This window comes from Marmota marmota, unplaced genomic scaffold, assembly GCF_001458135.2.
Source record: "Marmota marmota marmota unplaced genomic scaffold, marMar, whole genome shotgun sequence".
NCBI lineage: Eukaryota > Metazoa > Chordata > Mammalia > Rodentia > Sciuridae > Marmota > Marmota marmota.
In genome coordinates, this window is record NW_026000021.1 from 3,660,040 (window position 1) to 3,673,770 (window position 13,731).

Sequence of the window (13,731 nt, forward strand, 5' to 3'; positions counted from 1 at the left end):
TTATTCATATAAAATATATAAAACAGGAGAAAACATTTAAATTCATGTCTTTTTTTTTGGAATATAAATAACAAATTAAATAAATTAAGCGATGTTTGCATAGGGTATTTCATAAATTAGAGTAACCCAAGATGCGATTATACCCAACTTTTGACAGCTCACTTGTTTTGAGCTTGGAAAAATTACATTTTGAATGTAGTTTCTTCAACCATAAAATGGGTAAAATACCAAAGATGAGATAGAAATGTTGCACAGGTTAAGTTGGCTAACATATACAGTCCTCTGCATAGTACATTTTACATATTTAGGACTCAGTAAAGTTATCTCAGTCCCTTTGGTTTTCTCATTTGCTTGGAATTCAATATGGTATGTAAGTATAACCAGTGACACATAGTAATTATGCTTATGGTCCTCAAAATGTCCTTCACATTTACCGGATAGGCTACTTGGAAAATAATTCCTCAAGAGTCTTACCAAAAAAAACATTTTTTTTAAAGTATTAATGTAAGTCAGGAGCATTGGCGCATGTTTAAAATCCCAGTGGCTTGGGAAGCTGAGGCAGGAGGATCATGAGTGCAAAGACAGCCTCAGCAATTTAGCAAAGCCCTAAACAACTTAGTGAGACCCTGTTTCAAAATAAAAATAAAAATAAAGTTTGGGGATGTGGTGAAACACCCCTGGGTTCAATCTGCAGTACCAAAAAAAATAAAAATAAATTTTAAAAGCACTAATGTAACAAAGGAAGTCTAGACAGACACATAGAGATCTATATCTTTATCAACTTCCCATATTCTATATTCATAATGTGCAGTTGCACATAAAATAATTTGAGAAGTAACAAAAAGTCCATTTGACTTTTAGAGTGTTTTTTTTTTCTTTCAAGTCTGTGAGACACTTATTAAAACTCTTTGGAAAAATTTTTAAGGAAAACTCATTGAGAAATTCAAGCTCCAATTGCTAAAGAATAGATTGTATAAATTCTATTAATAAAAAACAACTTGAATTGTAAAAGTTCTAAGCCTACTTGTGCACAATATTGCATTCAATCAAAACTCACACATCAAATGATCGTTTAGGATGTAATTGTACCAGCAATGATAAAGCTGAATTGTTAGAGAATTGCTCAGGGGGGAGACAACACTGGAACTGAGTCTTAAAGTCCACACAGGATTTGAAAAGTTATCCAGCATCAGGTCCTAAGATAATTGTCATTTAAAGGCAAAGATGCAAACCATATTCATGTAGTTAATGTTTGGGCAAGTTTATCAGAAATAAAAATGATTAAACTATATTGTATAGTATACCCCAGATATGGTTTCATTCCCAGTCCTGCTTGCCAAAATGAAATTCCCTTGTTTTAATATATAACTACCTATTATGTCTTTTTCAAACCAAATCATTTTCAGAAGAAATGGATTATTTTGCGGGAAGTCCTCCATCCTTTGGACTGAGAATACTACCTTTCCTTGATAATACTATTCACACAATATGGCTGCTAACCTGGACACACTTAGAAACCTCACTTTAACACTTCCTACTAGAAATTTAGGACTTGAACATGGGAAACTTCCACAATAACTATTTCTTTCTTGCATTTCACAACCTCCCTTCCTCTCCTTCCTTAGATACACACACACACACACACACACACATTAATGATGCTTGGATTTACCTAAGCTATTGAAAGTAAATTGATAGGTTGTTTTAGGGTCCAATTCTAGCTTATTCCAAAAAAGGAAAAAAAAAATTAAGTGATAACTAAAATGGTGTCATGGATTGCGCAAGAAGAAAGTCCAACTAAAGGAAGCCAAGATTTCTTGCAGAATTCAGGGTGAGTTTTTCACAAGAGCCTGAACGACATAAGAAATGGCCAAACATTGGAGTTATCTGCCTCCCCTGGGTTAGATTCAGTTAACATTAAAATATCACTTTTTGGCTTTGTTATAGAAACTAGGCTGTCCCTCACAAATAGTTCTGGAAGGGCAAAAATAAAAGAGTTATATATGGAGGACTGACAGACAGTCCAGTCCTGTTACTTAACCACAACAGTCAATTAAAAGAATGTTTTAATACTTCCCTTAGTGTGGTTCCATCACACTTCCACTCACTTAATTACTTAAGTAAATAGAGTTTGATTGATTTAGCAGCTATTCACACCAGGCACTATTCTGGTGATAGAGATAGCTGATTAGCTCAAGTCTTCACATGGCTCGAAGGGTAGGGAGAAAGACAGGTAAGTTTATGCATTAGTTCACTGTGTTAAGTGGCTTATGGAATAAGGCTTAAAGTGCCAGAAAGCATGAATGAGAGGTGTGTTGGAGACAGTACACCTTATACAACTGCTCAGTTCACTTGTTTTCTAACCAAGAGAAACACAATACAACTTGGCGAGTTCACATTTGCTATCTTCACAGAGTGGGAAAAAAATAGAATGACTATATTTTAATAAATATTTTTGCATTTCTCTGAACTGCTAAAAAATATGAAAATATAGGACCAGAAATAGTAAAAGAGGGAAATAATGAGTTGGTTTCATGGTGATGGGAATATCAAGCGACTTGACAATGATAGACATTTTTCTTAGATGTTGAGCTTACCTCAAAATTAAATTTTGTGAATTACTATTGAAAAACAGGTTTTCAAGGTGTTTAATGTGTCCTAGTAGATTCTGACATCCCTAGAAATTTTAAATATCACCCTAGGTCAATAAATAAAAAAGCCAAATTACTCCAGTGAAAGTCCAGTGGCTCTAATGCCAAGACATGTGCAGTTTCTTATTATAAAAGTCATGTCTTTGGCCTCCTATGATCATTACTGTTATCTTGTCAGTATTCTCTGTTATACTGGACGTATATTTTAAAGATTCTATAATCTAGAAGATCCTTCAAACTACATTTTCCCCCCAAAGGAGAGAATAAAAAAACAAACAAACAAACATATAATCCGACAAGAGCAATGGCTCTCAAAAAAGATAAGGACATCAATTTTCCCATTTCAAGAAAAGGAATTCCAGACCCAGTGTGGTAGCACATCCAGTACTCCCAGCAACATGAGACCCTGAGAAGAGGATCACGAGTTCAAGACCAGCCTCAGCAAATTAGTGAGGTTCTAAGAAACTTAGTGAGATCCTGTCTCAAAATAAAAATAAATAAATTAAAAGGACTGGGGATATAGCTCAATGGTTAAATACCCATGGGTTCAATTCCCTGTACCAAAAAAAATAAAATGAGAAGGGAATTCCATGTGAAGTATCTTATCAGTCTTTGTTCTCTGTGGCTCACACCTAGTAGAAACTTCAATTGAGATGATACAGTACATGAAATGATTATATAAACATATTTGTTTGTAATGCTCTGTTTTAAAATGAACTCTATGGGCCAGATTTCAGAGCCCCAAAGAAATATTGTTCCTTGACTTGACCCTTTGAGATGTACTCATATCTCCTAAAACTGAATAGTCTCTTTCTCAAGGACCTGAAAGTCACCCACGGCTTGTAGCTCACTGGTTAGTACCCATTGTTTCATTGGTGCAGGGGATTAGTTCACGAGTGCTTTATCACTGAGCTACGTCCTCAGCCTTTTTTATTTTTTATTTTAAGACAAGTTCTCACTAAGTTCCTTAGGATCTCACTAAGTTGCTGAGCCTGGCCTCAAACTTGCAATCCTCTTTTCTCAGCCTCCTGAGTAGCCAGGATTAATGGCATGGGTCTCTTCACCTGAACTGAATGTCATTCTTCTGAAAATGTTGTCATCATTAAAGATAGGGTCTCTGTCCCCCCATCTCTGTGGGAGGATAGAATCCTAACCTTAATCAGTGCCAGCTAGCAGACACAGTTGGACCATATGCTTCTACACTGGCCAGAACTCTGCAGTTTTTCACTTCCCTGACATTACCTGAGCTTCCCATCCTTCCTGTTTCATACTCCTTCACCATGCCTTGAAAATGCCCAGTTACCACTGCAAATCGAAACAGAGCTCAGCTCTTCCCTCTGTCAGAGTAAAATGTGTTTTTGTTTCTTCAATTGATGCCTGGCTTTTTTTTTTTTTTTCACCTTTGACTCACCACCATATGGAAAATCTCATGGACACAGGATGCTCTTGTGCCAAGAACTGTCCATGGAAGCAGAAGACCTACATACAATATGGACAATCCTAGAATTTACTCCTGTGATATTTCTTCTGATTTCCAAAAAGAACATCTTTATACCTAAGATCACACATTACCTTGAGGTACAAAAAACAACCCCTTCAGGGATAGGCTTTTACTTTAGCAATAGGGGCCTCTCCGTGGTACCGGAAATGCCACTGTTGCCTGATTTGTTGGGCTGACCAATATTCATCAGGCTTTCTACAAGGTCTCAAGGTGACATTCATATATTCTCACAACTATCTATTTTTCCTCTCGGTACCTAACCCAGTCAATTAGGGAGAATGAACTACCAGTTTCTGAGCATAATATGTGATTCAATGGAAAAATGGAATTACCCTTCCACCTGACATTTAATTGAACTTTATTCCATCTGTACATTTGCCCCAAACATGTCTTTTCCTGAGATTTTAACCTTCCTGTGCCAATATGAACCATCATCTTCAAAATTCACAACTTCTTTCAAATTCTATGCCTCCAGGCTGAATTCAGATTACTCACCAACTGGCCAAACTCTAAGGATCTCTAAATGATATTTCATAGAAGTACCTGTTTTCAAAGAACTTCCTGTAACTGCCATTTTTTATCAGCCTTATTAGCCATCCCTTTAATAAACCCTATGGCATTTTCATGGATCTATTCACTGTTATCTATAAGGATGAACTTATAACTGAGAGGAATATTCATTTATGAAATGGAACTAGGAAATGAAATATTGGTTGTCTCAAAATCACATGATAATAATCTCTCATTTGGTATATATCCTAAAACATTATTTCATATAATAGAAAAGTAAGGAAAACAGGAGATTTATGAATGGAAAAAAATATGGCTTCCCAAACCAACTACACAGTTCACTTACCTACCTAGTGCCAAAAGGAATTAGTCACAGGAAGTATTTTATTGTTAAATTTCCACCTGCATAAATTAGACCCTAATCTAACCTCTGAGAATACCTACAGTGCCTTTTCCATTTGACTCCTTGATTGCTACACTCATTTAGCTGTATTTTTTGTATTCCTATTCAGATGTTGTCTATTCTGACCAGTATTTCGTATTTGGCCCTATCCTTGGTCTCTTCCTTCTGCCTGACTTGCAGCATAGTGATTCTACACTTAGTCTCAGATTCAACAAAGTTACACTTTTGCTGTTTTGAAAATTTAGACTGTTTCCAATTTTGTCTGTTTTCTCATTCTGAAAAAAAGTTTATCAGAGAACAATGTGACTCTGTGGGAGAGTCATAATTGAAGACATCTACAATTATGAGAAAACGTGACAATCAGGCAGGTTAATTTTTCATGGCCAATTATATGATTTACTAGAGATAAGTAATTGAGACACTTAGTTCAAAATCAAATTGCTCAACTTATGTTAGTTGCTGTATCATGTATTCTTGACATCATACCTTGTGAAAGAAAACACCTTTGCTTTTTTTCCTCAATATCCAGACAGGGATTTTTGAATGTAACTGTGGCAGGTTCTCCCCCTTCCCCACCCCAATACTAGGGCTTGAATCCAGGACTGTTCTAACACTGAGCTATATACCTAGATCATTTAATTTTTTTTTTTTTTTTATTTTGAGACATGGTCTTGTTACATTGCCAACACTGGCCTTGAACTTATGATCCTCACTATAGCTGGGATTACAGGTATGCACCACTGCACCTGGGTTATGACAGCTATTGAAAAATTGTATTTTAGCCTCAGTTTCATCATTTTCATTCCTTCTTGATGCTTGGGTTGAGACTCTGAAAGTCAGTTTACCCTTGGATTTCCTGTTGGGATTAGTAGAAAGGAGGTAAGTGGGAAAGCTCTTTCCCACATTCTTTCCCTTCTTTGTTTCTATTTTCTTGTTCCTATCCAGTGTCACCCAACCTGTCTGTTCAAGTAGCTGACTGATTGCAGTGAACTGACTTTCTAGCACTTGCTGACTCAGCACACCGTGCCCTCACGGGGGTACCAGCACCATTTACTGAGGGTCGCTTCTGAGAATTGGGTACTAGCAGAGGAGACCCCTCCTTCCAGTTCAGCAATTACAGTTCCAGCTCAGTACTATCTCCTTCTTGCTTTTGCTTTTTCACTTCCTGAATATCTAGTAAACAATACTTTTACAAAATTTTGTCTTCTAAAATAGCTGGGATGTTTACTGTTTCTTGATTGGGCACAGACAGATACAGTGAACCCTAAGAAGAAATTTTTTGTTGCTATGTGGAAAATGCATACACTCACATACAAAGTTAAAATCAATAGTTCCTGTAACCATGTCTGCTCTTATTATAGAGGATACATTTAGTTTCATATTATTTTTGTTCTTTTTTATTTTCTTAAACTTCTAGTAGCAGTGTACTAAATTAATTTTATAACCCACTATTAATTTTCATCTCCAGATATTGAGGAAGGTGACACATCTAACACTTTAATATCTGTTAAAACATGACGGTTTAAACCAGATATTGATCTCTTTCTCTCTCTCTCTCTCTATATATATATATATTTTCATACGCATATATATCACTTCATGAAATTAGTTTTATTCCTGAATCTATTTAAAAGTTATAAGTTCTGCCTTACTTTTGAAAGGGGCTATTATTCAAATAGGACTTACTTGGGCAATTCTTTGACCAATCCTGCAATGACCATGAGTGACTATAGCATTCTGTGACTTGTGATGGCATTCATAAATAATGTGTGTTCTATTTTAAATGATATTAAATTCTATATAAAAACTTAGGTAAATATAAAGAATTGGCTGCTTTATGCTGGAAAATAAAATATTTCAATTAAAACAACTTAAAGCAGGGGTCATTGAAAACCAAAACAATATTACTTTTTATTAATTGTTGTTGTTTGTTTGTTACATCATGTCTCCCTCCATGTTTCCTATAAAATTAAAGCTCTTCATCTCCATACAGCCTGGCCTTTACCTTTTTCTCCATTCCTGTCTCTTACCACACTGTACCTTATGACAAATAGCTAATTCCACCTCTGTACAATCTGTCACTTGTACTCTTTGCATGCATACACAATATATGCAGGGACAGTATGATATACAGATTCTGAATTCATATCCTGACTTATACTGTGTGGATTTAAATAATTATAAACCCAACAACTGAGAACTTATTTCTTGGCCCTTAACATCTTCCAAAAGCTTAAGAGAGATGTTATTTTTGAGTGTCTTTAAGCTCACTTTTATTTAAGTAGATAGAAGAATACTGATGTTTCTTCTTTAAAGTTTTCCTTTGAAAATTCTTTAAATAATGCCTACAAAGCATTTGCCAAGTAAGTGCTTAACTACATACAGCATTCTTAGTTTTCCCTGGCAATGATGGCATTGATGATGATCAGGAGGGAGGTAGTAATTCTGTTTGTGGCATTGTTACTGCCTCCAATGACTGTCCATCTTCATTCACCTATCTAATCATCTTTGTCCTTCAGATTCAATTCAGGTATCATCTCTTCTAGAAAAATTCTCCAAAGCTGCAGGTGGAGTGAAATGAAATGCTCCTACAGTACAGATTACTCCGTGGATACACATCATAAGTTCTCTTGGAATGAGCTGCTTTGGTTGCCTGATTTCCCCCTGTGGGCTGTGAGTCCCTCGAAGATAGACTACCTATCAGATGCACCTGAATAGAATCATTGCCCAGTCCATTACTTTGCTCATAATTCGCATTCAGTATCTTTGTTGTTCAACTGACTCCCTAAAGTTCAGTTAAATCATTAACAATTTGTGCTTGTCCCTGTTGCCAGGACCATGTGTTCAGAATAGAACTCAGAGTAAAATAAATGTAAGCTAATTTATCCAGCACTTCTAATTTATTTCCCCTATGTTTTATCTTAAAATGTCCCTAACATTTGTCCCTTGACAATCAGTTCAACATCCTAGTCCTCCTGGTCATTGCCTTTTGACCTGTGTTCCTGTCTCATGGGTTCAGTGTTGTTCCTGAGCTGTGCTGTGTACAGTGGGCACCATGACCACATGCTTCTGACTGCCTCCGACATGTCTCCTGACAGCTATCTTCACAAATAAAATTTAAATTGAAACTGTTCCAAAAAACATCCATGACCTCAAGAAGATTTATCAGCTCTCCTGGTATATGTAGTAAATGAAAAGTTATTATTCTCCCTTCACACAAATTCTGTTTGACAGATGGTATTTTGTTATTTTAGGAAAGAAGCAGTCTGCTGAGTCTTTAAGGGTTCCTTTAAGGGTCCCCTTGCACCATTTCCACAAATCTTTTGCTGCTGTCAAAGAGAACACATACAATAAATTATTCTGTGATATAACTACACAGAAATTGGTATTTCTTAGGGTTATGAAGATGAGATTAAGTAAGAAAATGTACAAGAAAGACCTCTGAAACTATCAATACTTAATGAATGTATGTGAAAAGAAAAAAAAGAAACCTATGTTTTCAAGTTTTCCAAATAAGTTTTCTGAGAGATGTTTCTTTCTGGTTATCTCCATAGAGCTAGCCATTTAAAATTGTTCTTGTCCTTCAAGCATCTCTTCTTCCCCAATGTGACATTTTCCTTGCATTTTTCAAAAGCTAACTGGTACTATCCTTAATTTCACATAAAGGCAAGTTGAAATAGCCAAGGGTATCACTTAAAAATTCAACGAAAGAGACAGAGATGATTTGTTCTATTAATGAATCACAGGAGACAGCAATCATTCATTATTGTAGAGACATATGAAATTAGAGATGATTACAATGGGTGCTATTACTTAATATCATTATACAATGATAGTATTCAAGAGAAAGGAAGAAGGGTTTTGCAAAACTAATGTGTAGGCTGCAGAAATTTGCACTTGCAAAAAAAAAAAGTTTTGAGCATTTTTTGATTTATTGTAAAAAAGTTGGCCAAATTATCATTTTGAGTATATTCAGAAAAAAAATCACTATACTAACTTAAAACAGATTAAAATGAATAATTTTGAATTATTCTTAAACAGTGCATAAAATAAATATAAACAGACTAGACTGGCTTGATATATTTTACAAACACCTTCATTCTAAGTTAACAATCAGCTGTCTTTTAAAATTGGGAATATAAATGGATCTAATAATTTTGATTGGAATTTTGTCAATTTTTCTCACACTATATTTTAATAAACGAACAACACGTTTTTTATTCTTCAATCCCACTCCTAAAGGTTGGTTTCAACCTGGTGTTACAAAGTAATTCTCACAACATAATTAGTAAATTCTGGTTTTAGCATGACAGAAATATTTCAGTTCTACCAAGTAAGCAGTGACTGTATATGCAATAGTAGTCAAACTGCTTAGTCACTTAAATAGCTTTTCTTTTTTCTTTCTCAAGAGATTCTAAACAAAGTAATCTTTCTGACATTTTCCATTGAGCTTATTATATCTCTGATCTCTTTTGATGTCATATAAATGTCAATTTTCATACCAGGCAGCTATTTTTACAAATGTATAATCACACTTGGTATTTTTGTAAAATGTTTTGCATGGCCATTCAGTACATTCTCCAGGACTTTTATAAACTTTATTTCTACTTATGTGTAATCAGTTAGTCAGCTTGCACCATGCAATGACTATATCAGGTGGCATCTCCTCTTGTTTTTAAAAATACTTACATTTTAGAAAAATTTCAGGTTCTTACCATAGTTGCAAGGATAGAGCAGTGAGTTCCCGTATATTTAACACCCAGTCCCATATTTTCCTATTAAAATCCTCTTACGTGGACAATGCACAGTGGTCAAAATGAAGAATGACACATCTCTATTAACGAAGTCCCAGACTCAATTCAGATGTCATCAGTTTTCTCAGAATGTACTTTTTTTCTGTTCCAGGTTCTATCCAGAGAACCACATTCCATTTGTCCACTAGTCTCTTCCACTGTGTCTATATAATGACCTTGGCAGCTTAGAAGTCCTGCTCAATATTTTGTGATCCACCCCCCATATGAATTCATTGTTACTTTAGTCTATCTTTTTATTGTCATAAATTTTAATTGAATGCAACCATTGTACTCTGTTTGGTTAATTGTATCCTTCACAATTTTACTGCTAATAGAAGAGGGTTAATTTACAAAGGAGTTTGTATCCTCCTAAGATATTGCTAATAGGAAGCTATTGAGAACTTTATGCATGATTGAAGTAAATACATATTTTAACTAAATTGTCCCAAGAGGAATTCCTCTTTTAAGGAAATAGTAATTTCCCTTAAGGAATAGCAAATAAAAGGCTTATTCTGTACTCATATTTCCTTAGTATTATACAGAATGTATATTACCTAAATGAGGCAGCAAGTGAGACGGGGGGGGGGAATTAACACACTAGCCTTAAAGATAAGAACTGAAGCTTTTACAATTGTACTTATCTACGTATACTGGACCAACAAACTCTTTGAAACCAAAGGAATTTCCTACATATTGGTCCCCCCAAAATGAAACCAAAAACCAAATGGTACAACCACCAACACTACCAAAAGAAAACAGACTTCAAGGTTTACAACTAAGAAATGAGGAAGCTTCAGGATGAATATAGACAGAGATGGATGATCTAGATTTTCAGTGCTCGGTGAAGGGAAGGCAATGACTGCAGCAGAGAATGCATGTCCCTGAGAGTGATCCCAACAGAGAGGACAGTGACAACGGAAACAAGAATGAAGATTATTTTGCTTATTTCATATTTATTTTATGACTATTTAAATCTAGATAATAGAGATAGAGGAGAATGGTCCATTCCTGAGCACACAGACTCACCATCTAATATGAATAATAGTTATCATTCATTCCTTCTCTTTAGTTCCTTCAACGAGATGGATAGAAATAAATGAGTCACTGAACAATGGGGAATGATAAGCTACTTCAAAAGATGGTGTTAGTAAGGACATAAAAACAGCAGTTGGGCCTTGTTAGGTGATTATGAGAAGAATTCAAGGGAGCAGGGCCTGGCTCTGCATATCAGAAAATGACGTTGAATATTGACATAGTTGGGACAGGTCAATCAAATGTTTATGTTTTGGAAGCTTGGACCGCAGTGTGGTGGTACTAAATATTAAGGTACCTTTAAAAGGTGAGGCCTACTGGGAAGTAATTAGGTCATTAGGGGCATCATCCTAGGAAGGGATTAGTGTGGGTCTCTGGGAGCCTGATCCCTAAATCTCTCTGGCTGCTTGTATGGTCATGTGATCTCTTTCCCATGTACTTACACCATTTTGATGTCACCTGACACAAGGGTATGACCAGAGTCACACAAATCCAGGTCATGCTCCTGTACCTCCATAATTGTTAGCTAAATAAACTTTTTTTTTAATTATAAATTACCCAGCCTCAAATATTTTGTTATTTCAACAGAAAATAGACTAATCAAAGTATCATAATAATTTCTACTTCAAAGTTAGTAGAATGAGGAGAAGCTAAAATTATGGCTAGAAAAGAAACAACAGATATTCATATTTGTCAGAATGGGGACAGGGACAGTATTTGCCCGTTTGTAATTTAGGCAATGTCTTATTTTATTTTGATATCTTGCCTGATATTAGTATCTTATGGAATTACATCTAAAAAGAAAACAAGACCTAGGTGTAAGTGCCAGGCCTGTTCTAGCCATCAAGGTGACTTTTCTCTCCCTTCAACCATTTATTCAATAAATATCTATTGAACATCTAATAGGTACATGTCCCTAAAATTATAACTATACAATTCATATTCTTGTGCTCAAAAAAGAATTGAGGTTTAATGTTACAGTCTATACACTATACAGTTATTATATAATAATAGAACCATAATTATATATTGGGGAAGGAGTGGCTTACTTTCATGGTGATAAGAAAAAAGGTGGTATTTAACTAAGTGTCAAAAGATGCATAATTTTTGCCATTTTCAGATAAGGAAGAATATTGTAGGCAAAAGTAACAACTGGGAGTGTGAGAAGATCTCTGAGAACTAAGCCAATACTGAGGACAGTTATTTCAGGCCATGCTAATGAGACACACCTTTTCATTCTCTTTTGACCACAGGGCACTCTGGAAGCATTTCAAAAAAGAAAATTTAAGATCACATTGGTGCTATCTGAGTTTTACTTTGTAGGGTGAGAATAAAAACATATATATTGGGGAATAATATGAGAACTAAATAAGATCATACTCAAAAGAGCCTAGTTGTAAGCTGCCATGTTCTTAATGCATGGTAGATGGACCCTCCATGTGGGTGTCCAAACCCCCTCCCAGTGAGAATGCTAACATCTTGGGAAGAAAGTAGCCCTTGATAAGAGGAAATTCCAGTCAAAATGAAAGACTATTCTTTTTAAAAAAAAATTATTATTTTTTTAAATTTTGATTTGTTATATATGACAGCAGAATGCATTACAATTCATATTACACATATAAAGCACACTTTTTCATATCCCTAGTTGTTGTATACAAATTTTGTATAAAAAGTGGATATGTATACAAAGTAGATATTTATACAAAGTAGAGTCACATCCTTCCTGTCTTCTTACATGTACTTAGGGTAATGATAACCATTGCATTCAACCATCTTTCCTGCCCCTATTCCCCCTGTCTTCCCCTCCCTCCCCTTTTTCCCTTTGCCCTATCTAGAGTTCATTTAATCCTCCCATTCCCAACCCCACAGCATATTATGGATCAGCATCCTTAAATCAGAGAAATCATTTGGCATTTGGTTTTTGGGGATTGGCTAATTTCACTTAGCATTATATTCTCTAGCTTAATCCATTTACCTGCAAATGCCATGATTTTATTCTCTTTTAATGCTGAATAATATTGTATTGTGAATATATACCACATTTTCTTTACCTGTTCATCTACTGAAGGGCATCTAGGTTGGCTCCTCAGTTTAGCTATTGTGAATTGTGCTGCTATAAACATTGCTGTGACTGTGTCCCTATAGGATGCTGTTTTTAAGTCCTTTGGATAGAGACTAAGGAATGGGATAGTTGGGCCACATAGTGATTCCATTCCCAGTTTTCTAAGGATTTTCCATACTGCTTTCCATATTGTCTGCAGCAATTTGCAGTCCCACCAGCAATGTATGAGTGGGCCTTTTTCCCCACATCCTTGCCAACAATTATTGTTGTTTGTATTTTTAATAGCTGCCATTCTGACTGGAGTGAGATGAAATCTTAGAATAGTTTTGATTTCCATTTCTCTAATTACTAGAGATGTTGATAATTTTTTTAATATATTTGTTGATTGATTGTATATTCTCCTCTGAGAAGTATCTGTTTTGTTCCTTGGCCCATTTATTGATTAGGTTATTTGTGTTTTTGGTGTTAAGGTTTTTGATTGCTTTATATATCCTAGAGATTAGTGCTTTATCTGATGTGTGAGGGGGTAAAAGCTTGCTCCCAAGATGTAGGCTCTCTATTCACCTCACTGATTGCTTCTTTTGCTGAGAAGAAACTTTTTAGTTTGAACCCAGCCCATTTATTGATTCTTGATATTAATTTTTGTGCTATAGAAGTCTTATTGAGGAAGTTGGGGTCTAATTTGACATAATGGAGATTTGGGCCTACTTTTTCTTATAATAGACGCAGTGTCTCTAGTTTCATTCATAGGTCCTTGATCCACTTTGAATTGAGTTTTG